This window comes from Taudactylus pleione, unplaced genomic scaffold (genome assembly GCF_031769625.1).
Source record: "Taudactylus pleione unplaced genomic scaffold, aTauple2 ptg000120l, whole genome shotgun sequence".
NCBI classification, from domain to species: Eukaryota; Metazoa; Chordata; class Amphibia; order Anura; family Myobatrachidae; genus Taudactylus; species Taudactylus pleione.
The window spans coordinates 11058330-11071843 of record NW_028284522.1 but is presented as its reverse complement, the minus strand read 5'-3'; positions in this window follow the sequence as shown (position 1 = coordinate 11071843).

Genomic DNA, 13514 nt, shown 5'->3' with positions numbered 1-13514 from the left:
TGTAGTTCAGCCAGAGAGCTACAGGCTGCTTACCTCTGATGTGAACAGCAAGTGTTGGTTCCTTTATCCCCAACAACCTTCCTGAGCACAAAGTAAACATATGTTTATAGTGTGTACTATTTTGCAGCACCTCCACAAGCAAGGCCACCACATTTCGATTAGATGTATAAAATATACAGCATACTGTATATGGGATGAATCAATATTCAATGAGGATGTGGCACAAAATGGCTGCCCTCACTGTATGCTACCGACAGGTGTTCTGCAGTTGTCACTCAGGTGATCAGGTTTTAGGTGATTGGTTCACATAGGTTTGGGAACAAGTGAGCCTGCTCCCATATACGCCCCAAGTATCTCTGTGCGATGGTGCAGACACTGCATATTATCTTCTGACAAACTATCCACATGCAAATACCAAACCTACTCCAGATCAAAGATGTCTTTCAGGAATTAGAACTTTATCCTACACTGATCCTACCTCATAAATTTTCTTCAGAATTAAAACATTTCAATAAATAAATTTACAAAGTAATCAATCCTTCTTTCCTTTTTGTCTTCATGTACTCCATAAACATACTCCAACTCCCTCGGGTTTCTGACATAGTTCTTTATTAATGAAAACATTCTTGGTTTTAACTTTTTAACTTCCTATGGGGTCGTATATTAAACTTCTATCCTGTCTGCCAATGCAATGCCACTCTGTTTCCTAGATGTGCCAAGTTGGAAGCTGAACTGCCACATGTTTGTGCCACCCACTGCTGTCGCTTAGCTTAGTCAGCAAGCTAGCTCGGTGCAACCTTTTGGCCTAAACTGGAAGAAATCAATATTGTGAGCTGTGAGGTTTTCAAAATTGACTGGAAATAAATGTTATTGAGGTTAATAACACTGTAGGAACAAAAACAGGCCCAAATGATGTGATTTCTGCTGTTTTCATGATCTTTTAGAAAAAAATACAGATCCAAAACTCCCAAGGGTGGTTTTGGCAAAACCAAATCCAGATCCAAAACACAAAAGGAGATACAGATCCAAAACCAAATCATGGGGGTTGGCGCACATCTCTAGTTTAGAGATGAATCTCGTATGGTGCTCAACCCATGATTCAAAATGATGGTGATTATGATGATCAGCGTCTGCTTCTGATTGGCTTCCCATTGCACAAATAGTAGTTTGAAATAAGCATATTTGCAATTCAACAAATCATGGAGAGGTCTATTTATCAAATAGCCAATAAGTACCTATGTTCTATTGTCGTTCGGTACCCTGCCAAATAAGAGCATCTCTAAGCATATTTCAGCCAATAAATGGGAGATCTCAGTGTTAGAACCCCAATCCCTGGACTTTGTAGCCCTTTCTGCAGTTTAGGGTGTTGTGTGGTGATGTGATCCACTCGAATACCTTCAAAATAATTTCAGTAGTATAAAGGGTTGTTGTCTGGTGATCACACCAGATAAGATAATAACTTTTCTTAGTCTTGAGAATGTATCTGTAGGAATGGTTGAGATAGGGTACTTACAGTAAGTGCCCACCTAATCTTCTATCTCTTCATTGGTACAATTAATCATCATTCTTCCATCTAGCCCCTTGCCCTAGCTATCAGTAACTACTGATGGGAAACTGGTAATTGTGAACTCCACAGCCCCCATATACCCCCCCCACCCACACACACATAAACACCAACACCACCACAGTGCTTAGGATGAGTGGGACTTTTCCTTAGCATAAGTATATGCTAAGGATGAGTCACACCAATCATTAGCACTGGAGGGTTTAACAACAGGGAATGTCAGTTCCACATATTGCAATTAATTTTAAAAGCATGCCCTTTCTGGACACTTCTACACTAATAATAAACATGAATTCTATATGAATTTCAGCATTTTATCTAAGTTGAGACATATTTGCACTAGAGATGAGCGGTTCGGATTCTGTGGAATCTGAACCGCTCCGAACATTGGGGATCCGAGTCCACCCGAACCCTGTTCGGGTGTTCACCGCCTGACTCGGATCCCCGTTCGGGGCCGAATGGCGGCCGCCTGATGTCGGATTCTCACTAGAGAATCCGACATCAGGTCTCCTCGCGTGTAGGGCAGAGCGCAGTGATAGCGCTCTGCCCTACACAGACACAGACACACAGCCGCCAGCGGCAGCTGTGTGTTTGTTACAGCAGCCAATGAGAGTCACACAGACTCTCATTGGCTGCTGCACGGAGGGAGCCGGCTGGAGCTCACACATGAGCTCCGTCTTCCGGCTCCCTCCTCAGCGTGTGACAGAGCAGACGGCACGGGAGCGGGGATACAGGTAAATTTTTATTTTTTATTATTTTATTTGTGCAAGGGCCAGGGGCACTACTGGGGGGGGTCTGCTACTGGGGGGGGCTATACTACTGAGGGGGCCATACTACAGAGGGGCCTGCTACTGGGGGGGGGCTATACTTCTGGGGGGGTCTGCACTACTGGGGGGGTCTGCTACTGGGGGGGGCTATACTACTGGGGGGGCCATACTACAGAGGGGCCTGCTACTGGGGGGCTATACTACTGGGGGGGTCTGTACTACTGGGGGGGTCTGCTACTGGGGGGGGCTATACTACTGGGGGGCCATACTACAGAGGGGCCTGCTACTGGGGGGGGGGCTATACTACTGGGGGGGTCTGCTACTGGGGGGGCCATACTACTGAGGGGCCTGCTACTGGGGGGGCCATACTACTGGGGGGGCTTACTACTACTGGGGGTGGGGGCTGCTACTGGGGCAGCCTACTACAGGGGGGGCCATACTACAGGGGGGGCTACTACTGGGGCAGCCTACTACTGGGGGAGGCCTACTACTGGGGCAGCCTACTACTGGGGGGGCCATACTACTAGGGGGGCCATACTACTGGGGGGGCATACTACTGGGTGGCATGCTAATGGGGGGCATACTACTGGGGGGGCCTGCTAATGGGGGGCATACTACTGGGTGGCATGCTAATGGGGGGCATACTACTGGGGGGGCCTGCTAATGGGGGGCATACTACTGGGGGGCATTCTACTGGGGGCACTGCATAGTGGACCCTACTACTAAGGGGACTGCATAGGGGGCACCACTGCTGGGGGACATTGTGTAAGGGACACCGCTACTGTGGGCATTGTGTAAAAGGGTCACTACTGTGGGCATTGTGTAAAAGGGGCACTACTGTGTGTCGTAACATAAATAAGAGACACTACTTTATGGTGTAATGTGAATCAGGCCCTATGTGCGGTGTAATGCTAATAAGATTGTGCACTGTGACTCCTAGGGCCGTAGCACACTTTGTAAACAAGTACTGTGACTCTGCTGGCCGTACCCCACTGGGTGGGTGCACTACTTTTCATTTCTGCCACTGCTGTGTGGCAATGTGTCATAGATGTGCTTTATACTGTGGTGTCTGTGTCGTTGTGCCGCTGCTTCGTCGCTTAGTAACCAGTCAGCTCACTGCAACCTTTGGCCAATAATGTTGAAAACAATATTATAAGCTGTGATATGGTCTAAATTGACTGGAAATTAATGTTATTGAGGTTAATAATACTCTAGGAAGAAAAAAAAGACCAATTTATGTGATTTTAGCTTTTTTTGTCAATTTTTGTAAAAAAATCCAAATCCAAATCCAAATCCAAAGCCAGTCACCGCAGTTTGGCAAATCCAAATCCAAAGCCGGACGACGAATTAGAACCAAATCCAAATCCAAATCCGGCAAAAATGGTCCGGCGCACATCCCTAATTTGCACACAGCTACATATGCAAGTATTCTCTGAGCAATAGCAGCTAAGAGACACCTAGGGAATGATAAGTAAATGGTGGGTGGAAGCTGCACTAATCAAAGATGGGGTGGTACCAGTGGCAGGGGGGTAAGGTCGGGGGGGGGGAAGGAGTGGTGCAAGATGGTGGGATGGGGGAAGGTGGAGAGTTGTAGCGTGATGGGTATGGGTGTCTGGGGAGTACATGTGAGGAGGAAAAAAGGGGGGAGAAGTACTGCACCTGTTAGCAGGAGTACCTGGTCCTGTTTTTAATCAAAGCAATAATGGTGGTCGGGTGCGCTCTTCATATGGGGGTTGGTGGGGATGTTGTGTTGGTGGTTATGAATCTTGATGTCATGCCCCCACTCTATTGTTTGTCTTTATTTCCACACACAACTAGATTCATCACCACCAACACAACATCCCCACCAACCCCCATACGAAGAGCGCACCCAACCACCATTATCACACCTATGGAATGACCTGACACAAGATGGATATGACCAGGAGATATAATAATGGCAGGAATTAACTTTACACCATTGCACCTAGCATGCAGCTAAGGCTAACAAAGTGGCACACTTCCATCTTTACGCATGTGAGTGGTTTATAACTAAGAGCAAGGGGTAAATGTAATATGGTCAGAGTTTTGTGTGTGGGACAAACTCTAACCTTCTCAAACATTTAAAGGTTTGAGTTTGTCCATCAACTCTGCAAATGCAATAGCCTGCAAACTTGTGAGTTTGAGGCTATTACATTGTGCGAGTTCTTGTGAGTTTTCTCATATGAAAACTCGTACCTTGTAATTAAACGAGTTATACAGAAGCCTTCACAGATTAGTGAATCCCCTGTATTTCCACAAACAGGACTGGCTCACTGACCCCGGTGCTGGTTGATGAAAATAAGGGTAACCCTATGTTTTTTTTTCCTGTATTTTCAGAACCAGGTCCAGCTCAGAAAAGCCTGGTGCTAGTTGTGCTTTTATGGGTGAACCCCATGTTGTTGTTTTTTTTTATTTTACACATCTATAGGTATTTACACACAGAAGCATGCACAGATCTCACAGATCTGTGCATGTTTCTGTGTAGCTCAGACCTGCTGAGGCTATACTCGCTAGCCTGAAGCAGGTCTGTTTTTTTCTGAGTTTTAAGTCAGTAATAGTGTCTGAGTTAAACACATGCACTCTATTAAATTGCCCAAGTTGTATCCTTACAATGGCAAAACAATCGGATGCGAGTTTTGCCATTGCAGATTGTCGGGGTGTGAGAAACGTGCAAGCTTGCATTTTTTTGCACCCTATTACATAGGGTGAGTTCTAAAAATGTGAGAGTATAGCGCCATACTCACACATTTTCAAAACTCGGACCCTGTTACATTTTGCCCCAAGAATGGAAGGGAAGCCCATTTTTTGTGCTGCATTTTTCTGTTGTAAATACTGCCATATTCAATTTAATGGCATGTCATTAGATCTGGCATTCTATTAAATAAAACTTAATTGCCTATTTAAAAATATGATGCATATAGCAAAGATGGACATTTATTTGCCTTTATTAGCTTAATTTGTTCTAGCAGAGGTGATATATGATTGATTGTTAGGGATTACAACACATTTATAAAATATGCCACATAGTGTGATCATGTTTATTATTTCTAGCCTAAATAAGCATTTTTGCATTAGTTAAGTTTCTTTGTTAACAAAAACATGACAAATATAATGTAAGCTAAAAAGTCTTTAAATTAACTATATTTTATGCTTTGAAGAGTCGGCCACCAGGTGGCGCATGTTAAGCAGTTTATTTTTGCATCAGCTACTGTATATGAGCTTGACTGTTGGAATGTCTTCAGATGCTCTAGTGTAGCTTTTCTATGCATAACATACAGTACAATATTGATACATTAAATTACCAGCAAAAAAGTACAAGACCTACATTCTGGAAAGCTAAGGAATTCCACTCAAGTGGTTGGTACTATTTAAGTTTAGTTTTTATGTTGTTTTCCAGGTGTAATGGTTTTCTCCCACAGTCTAAAAACACAAATGCAAGTCTATTACAATAATTATTATTATGATTATTATGATTATTACTGTATATTTGCCACAAACTCTGCTTCACTATACCATAAGTAGATAGTGCATTTTACAATGGCATAAAGGACCTACAGGCAAAATACAGGACAATCTTGAAGCATAAATGTAAGGCTAGTGAGATAGCAAGCATGATACTGTACATTAGATATAACATGTAAGATATATATCTAACAATAGTTTTACATAACATGCAAGAAGCATAAAACACAGATACACTGGTAGATCAGGTTGAACAGAAAAGAAGACAGAAGGGAGGGTTCTGCTCTTTACAGCTTAAATTTGAATATGTTGTAGCGAGGCTGAGACAAGAAGGTGGCAACACTGAGTGAGGTGTGAAGTCTTGGAGGCAGGAGTCTTGTTATCAATGAGGAGTTGAGGCATTTGTTTGTTGGTAGAGTGTGAGGAAGTAAGATGAGGTCATAGGTGTGACGGTGGTGGGTAAGGAGATATCTGAAAATATAAAGATGCCAATAAATATGTTAAAATGTTGAGCAGGTCTTTGGAGAGAGGAAGTGGAGGAGGTGGGATGTAGGCAAGTAGGCAGTTACAGAAGGTTAGAGGTGTCAGAAGAATGTGGATTTTGTCAAAACAGATGGGACAAAAGAAAAAATTATGGGTTGTGTAAAGGGTAAAGTGAGAAAAAAAGCTGAAACTTATAATGGCAAGGGCAGTATAGATTTGGACAGATAAATTAGAGTATGGCATATGGCATAGTAGTGATCAGGCAGGGTCAAGAGCATAAATATGTTCATAGTGCAAGGAAAAAAAATCAGACGTAGAACAGAGGCGGGACAAATTAGATAAAGGGAGGGACAATACAACGTGTGGTAGAGGACAAAGGCGGAAGAGATGGAGACATATTTTTGTGGCAGCAGTGTCATTGGGTTATTAATAGGGATTAGAGATAACCCAAGATGAGGTAGGGGACTTCAGAGAATAAGAGATTGGGGAGTCAGGCAGCAAGGTTATCAGGAAGTAGGAGATAGGACAAGGGGGGGGACAATGGCTCACTGCAACATGAAGATGAATTTGATAAAAGAGACAGAATGGACCTTGAAGAAGAAAGAGCTCAGGGGTAATAACTAGAGATGTAAGCCAACCCCCGGGTTTTGGTTTTGGATCTGTATCTTCCCTGGTTTTGGATCTGTTATGGTTTTGCCAAAACTTCCCTTCCGTGTTTTGTTTTTCGGTTTTGTTTTTGGATTTCTTCTTAAAAAAATCATAAAAACAGCTAAAATCACATACAGTGGGCCTGTTTTTGTTCCTACAGTATTTTTAACCTCAAAAACATTTATTTCCACTCATTTCCAGACAATTTTGACCACCTCACAGCTCACTATATTGTTTTCATCCAGTTTAGGCCCAAAATTTGCACCAAGCTAGCTGGCTGACTAAGCTAAGTGGCAGCAGTGGGCGGAACAAACACGTGGCAGTTCAACTTCCAATATGGCATATCAGGAAACAAATATTTTTATTATTCAAGAGAGGCCTGGGGGAGTTGGAGTATGTATGTAGTTGAAGGCAGGGACAGGAAGGGTTGATTGGTAGTAAATTTAATTAAATTTTTTGATTCTGAAGTAAATTTATGAGGGAGAAGGGAAGGGCAGAAGGGGAGGCATTTACAAAAAAATATTTTACTCATTCACATCAGTCCTTGCCCAGAAGAATCCTTGAGCACCATGCCTGCTGCTGCTGGGAGTGGATTTTCTCATCCCAAAAGGGGACCAGGAAGACTTCTAGTAGTGCTTTCCAAAAAATTGACTGTTAAATAATCCATTGTAAAGCTTCCACATGAAAAAGCATTTCCCAACCTGTATAGGAACATTAAAAAAAGCATAGTTAGTTAGTGGCCTCTAAGCTGCCACTTAACCAGAAACAGATATGTGGACAAGTGCAAGATTTAAGACTAAGGGGTAAATTTAATTTACTAAAGTGAGAGTTTTTAAGCATGCCTGCTGCTGGGAGTGGATTTCCATCCCAGAAGGGATGAAGACATTGTTTCATCTTCCCAATGGACACAGATCTGAAGAGCTGTAAAGAACTACTGGCAGGAAAAAGAGGCAATTTGGAGGCCCTTACACAAACTGCCTTTGCTTTACTTGAGCTGCCCAACTTCCAGTGTGTACTCAGGAAGAGTTTTCAGCACAGCTGGGAACCTGGCCAGTGATCGGCCTGTGACTACTTCCCCAAAATGTGGAAAAGATAATGTCCATCAAAATGAACTACAAATTCTACAAGAAAGACCTTTACCGTCAATTATGTGCAAAAATTACAGAGGCACCTGTAATGGTGGATTCCAGCGGGGACAAATTATTATTGTGTGAAGAAGATGATGTATGCATCACCCCATTTTATACCAGCACCCAAGCCTAAATCATCATCCCAGCCTGTGTTGTGTATAAATTACAGCTGCGCTCCCTGTTAGATTGGGAATTCATTGTCCACTTCAGTGGATGTGAGCTCCATTTTAGTCCATATCACCATGCCCCCTACACATCTTCTGACCTGGGCTACAGGAGTAGCAGCTGCACTCTGGACTACGGTTGTATGGAGTTGCCCCTCTGACTCGCTGAAATTCAGGTAGAGGGGTCATGAGTAGGGAGTAGGGACACTATAATCAGAGAACGCAGTTTTAGCTGCTTTATTCGATTTTTTAAACCATATCCTCTATTTTCACCTTTAGAAAATGTTTATGCAAAATCTCAGCTGAGGTGTTGTCATGGCTAACACGCACACACACACAGAAAAAAAACCACATTGATTGGATTCATTTTTTTGGGGGGGAGAGCACCCCTGAACAAGGCAGCAGCCTCTTGATAAATGACACAGGCAGCACCCCTGCGCAGCTACGTTGCTGGTGATAAGTGTGGCTAATGCGCACACACACACACACACACACACACAGAAAAAAACATTGATTGATTGGATTATTGGATTCATTTTTTGGGGGGCACTTGGGGGGGAGCACCCTGAATGACTCAGCAGCCCCTTGATAAACGATATAGGCAGCACCCCTGCGCAACTACGTTGCTGGTGATAAGTGGGGCTAATGCGCACACACACAGAAAAAAAAATAATTTCTTTATTTTTTTCAAACAGGGGGTGAAGAGCACCACTGATGGACAGGGCACCCCCTTGACAACACAGCAGCACCCCTTATGATCTGCAGTGACACAGGAGCCACTGAAGCCCCCCTCTTCTGTCTGCAGCACAGCTCCTAGTATATTGAGTAACACAGCCCTTATGGACAACAGGCACAGCATAGCCCAGCACAGCAGCCAGCCCTAGTATGGACTAGTGGACAACAGCCAGCCATCCAGCCCCTATGACAAGTGACAACAGCCAGCAGCCCCTATGCAGTATGGATGGACATTAAGCAGCCAGCCCCTGACAAGTGACAACAGTAGCCAGCCCCTTAAACACACAGCTACAGTACAGCCTTCTCCTTCCTCTTCACTCTCCACAGCCAGAATGAAAATGGCAGTGATCGCGGGACCTTTTATACAATCCAAAACCAACGAGAATCCAACAGCGGGATGATGACATTTTGCCTCGTTTTGAGATCAGAGTCAGATGGAAAAACCCATGCCGACTCGGATCTCAGCTCGGATCGCTAAGTTCGGGTGGGTTCGGATCTCTGAGATCTGAACCTCCTCATCTCTAGTAATAACCAGGAATGTGTAGCCGGAAAAGAGTAGGGATACGTTAATTTGCTTCTAACTAAATAGGCTATATGATAAGTTTGTGCTGCTGATTGGTATAGAAAGTACACTGTAATCTACTGTTTACTGGTGTACAGTTTGATGTGATTGAATACATTTTCTCTGTATAGTACTGCATAGTATGTTGACACTTTATAAAAAAAAAAAGAATAATGTTAAAAGTTTCCCCCATAGTGTTGGGCACCATGCCTAACTTCCATTTATAAATGACCCCTATTAGTCCCCACATGGCCTCCGGAATCCCCTTTCTCCTTTCCTAATTGTTTTACAGTGCTCTGTAAATAAATATAGGAGGAGGAGGAGGATCTGTAATACATTCTGTGTTTATGACATGTTTTTTTTACTACACTGTGCCGCAGGGTTCCTCTGTGGTTGGTGATCATGTCTGTGTACATGACATTGCAGCAATTAGATACGTTTCATTTACAAGTTTGTGCTATGTCAAAGAATTCTACACATAAACTGTTTTTTTGTCATAATTTAAAACTATTATTATTATTAGCAGTAGTAGTAGTATTAGTAGTATTTTATATAAAGCATCAACATCTTCCACATTACTTTACAAAGCAAGTATTACATATTAGACATTAAAGAACTACATCATTGTAACTCTTACACAGACAACAAAACTTAAAGGAAAACCTATATATGTGATTTATTAGTATAAAATATGTTATCCTATCTACCTTTAAAAAGGGGTATTTGCCAGCATTATTTTAGTATGAAAGCATAATTGCAGTGTTTTGATATACTTCTGTCATCTGAAAACTCTCCTTGTTGCATTTCAGCGAACGATCAGTTATTCATACAATAAGCTAATGGTTAGTAGTGCAAAACTGAAGGTTTTTTCCATGATAAAAGCAGCAACGGGTACAATATTTTCAGTTCTGTTTAGTGAAATGAAAAAGAAAAGCAATCATTGTCAGTAAATGCCATACATTTATATATAACTATATTAACATCGAGTACTATTTAAGGCACTGAGATTTTATCTTGGTGCACAGTTAAGTGTATTTATTGGCCTCCACTTGTATTCTGCTGCATCAGTCATCAAGTTTTGGCAGACATAAAGTTCTAATTTATATTTTATTGATATGAGCAGATAGAAAAGCATTACTTTTTAGTAAGAACTTACATTACAGATAGAAATAAACAACTGAATGTAGGGCTACCACCCAACAGCAAATTACATTGTCATCAAAACACATTGTTAATGAAACAAAAGTACTCAAAAAATGTATTCTTTCAGAGATGCAGCAAAAATAAAATAAAATGGAAAATAACTTACAATTTATAACTGGAAGCACAGCAAAATCTAATAAGGGATTTAAGAGCTACAGTGCAATCTAGACTAAAAAAGGCCTAGTTGGGTGTACTGTAGCTCACAAGCCAGTCCTTGTCAAGATGTTTCCCTGTAAAATTATAAATAAAGCAAGCATCACAGGTTCTGATACTGGTGGTCAAAATGGTACAAACTGTCCTCACTAGATTGTGTACCACTTAACCCCCAACCTGCTACAGCTTGCTGGAGTGCATGTTCTTGGAGTAGGCATTTGAGGCTGGCGGACATGCAACAACTGTACCAGTGCAATAAAATCTATGTGTGTTGGGGGAGCAGGGTACACAGGCCCTGAATTGCTCAAATTGTTAAAAATACAGGTAGGCATAACATTTCGTTGGGTACAGACAATGTAAATGTGGAAGGCTATGCAATGATTTATATTTTTTGTACGTGCAGTTTTGCGAAACACATGGAAACACCAGACCCTATAGAGGTACATCTGCATGAAATCATATGAAGGACCGAGAAATGTAAGCATGTGCCCCTTTTGTACTGTGGATGAGATATCTTTAAAAATTCTCCATGGGTCTTAATTCACTTATTTTATTTTCCTTCCACCCCCGTGAATATATCGTAGCTGTCTCTGATGTCAGTGCCCAGAGAGAAATTAATTTGTCCAACAACAAGAAGCTTCAAATGGAAACAAATTGCACAGAGAACAGGAGATTGTTTCAGTTTTAAAGGATTGTTGTGAAGAAAATAATGCTCTTAGGCAGACTTCCTCCATTTGAAATGAATGTCTCATCCTATCCCTTTCCCTCTTTAAACCGTTTTATTTCAAGAACCTCATCTCCTCCCAATCTTCGTACCCCGGCGTCTCTTTGCCACTTTCAACTCCCTCCTCTGCTCAACCCTTTATCACCTCCCCTCCTCACTCTCTGCTCTTGACTTTGCCACCTACTTTACATCTAAAATTATCTTCATACATCAGGACATCATATCACACCAGAGCCTCAGCACTTCACCCCATCCTTTACCTTATCACCCCTCCTCATCCATCTTACCAAATCTGACATCTTTCTTCCCTGCATCTGGAGAGGTAATCATGGCTCTCATCTGATCCTCCTCCCCTTCCACCTTATCCCCTCCCGCCTCCTTCTGCCTGCTCCCATCTTGCCTACCTCCTCAATCTGTCCCTCTCATCTGGCACTGTCTCTTCTGCATTCAAGCATGCCCTTGTCTCCCCCATTCTTAAAAAAACCTACCCTTGACCCTAACATTCTCTTCAACTACTGACCCATCTCTCACCTCCCTTTTGCCTCCAAACTCCTTGAGTGTATTGTTTACAACCACCTTTCTTTCCCTCCACTCCCTGCTTGACCCATTTCAGTCTGGCTTCCGTTTTCTCCACTCCACTGAAACTGTCCTCATGAAAGTCAGCAATGATCTCCTTGTTGCCAAATCCAAGGGCCATTACTTTATGCTCATTATCCTTGACCTCTTTACTGCATTTGACACTGTAATCAAACCTCTCCTCCTGCAAATCCTTCACTCCCATGGTCGTCATGATACTGCTCTCTCCTGGCTATCCTACTACCTCTGTGACCATTCCTTCTCTGTCTCCTCTCATGACTATTCTCCCTCTATACATCTTCCTTAAGTGAACTCATCAGCTTCTTTCACCTCCAATATCACCTCTATGCTGATGATATTCAGGTCTACCTTCATCCCCTGACCTCTCACCCTTTCTCCTGACTTGTGTCTCCAACTGTCTCTCTGCTATATCTTCCTGGTTGTCCCAGCGCTTTCTTAAACTTAACTTGTCTAAGTCTGAAATGATCCTCTTCCCACCCTCCCACATTACTTCACTTCCCACTATTTAATTATCTACTGTATTTATGGCACAGCCATCTCCTCTAGCCCCCAAGTCTGCTGTCTTGGAGTTATCCTTGACTCCTCCCTCTCCTTCAAACCACACATTCAGTACCCCTCACAGTACATACTACACAGCATGAAAAGTTAATTTATTGACATGCAAATGATAGTCCAGGCAAATTACTGTAGAAATGTAGAATTTGATATTGGGGTGTGTAGTTATTAAAAGGATAATAGCAATGTAGCAAGCTAGATCCATTGGCCTATTCTATGTTTATTCATATTCTCTTCAAGGGGTTCATCAGTCTTGTAAAATCAATAGTTTATAGGTCATGGGCCTATTGTATATCTTTATTCATATTTTCTTTAAGGGGTCCATCAAAGTTGTAAAATCAATGATGTAATGTAATTTATGGTGTACTGTACTTACTGTAAATATCAGTGGAACATAGTATGTCAGGGCCACAACTAGGGAGGCTGGAGTTGCACCGCTGCACCCGCCCCCAGTGTCCTCCAGCCTGGTGCCGCAGGGAGGCTCCAAGCTGGACGCCCGCTGAGATTTTATTACCAGCAATCACCCAGCTCCTTGCTGCAGAACCAAATCCGGAGGCTGGAGTTCTCTCCTGAACTCCAGCTTCCAGCTCTCCTCACGGGCACTATGGTAGAGGCGTCATGACATCTCTCCCATAGTTCGGAGGAGCAGATGGGCAGAACGGATGGTGGCAGATGTCGGAGTGGGGTTTAAGTTTATTCTTCCTGCAAGCGGCACTACAGGGGCATTACCATATGGGCACTACTAC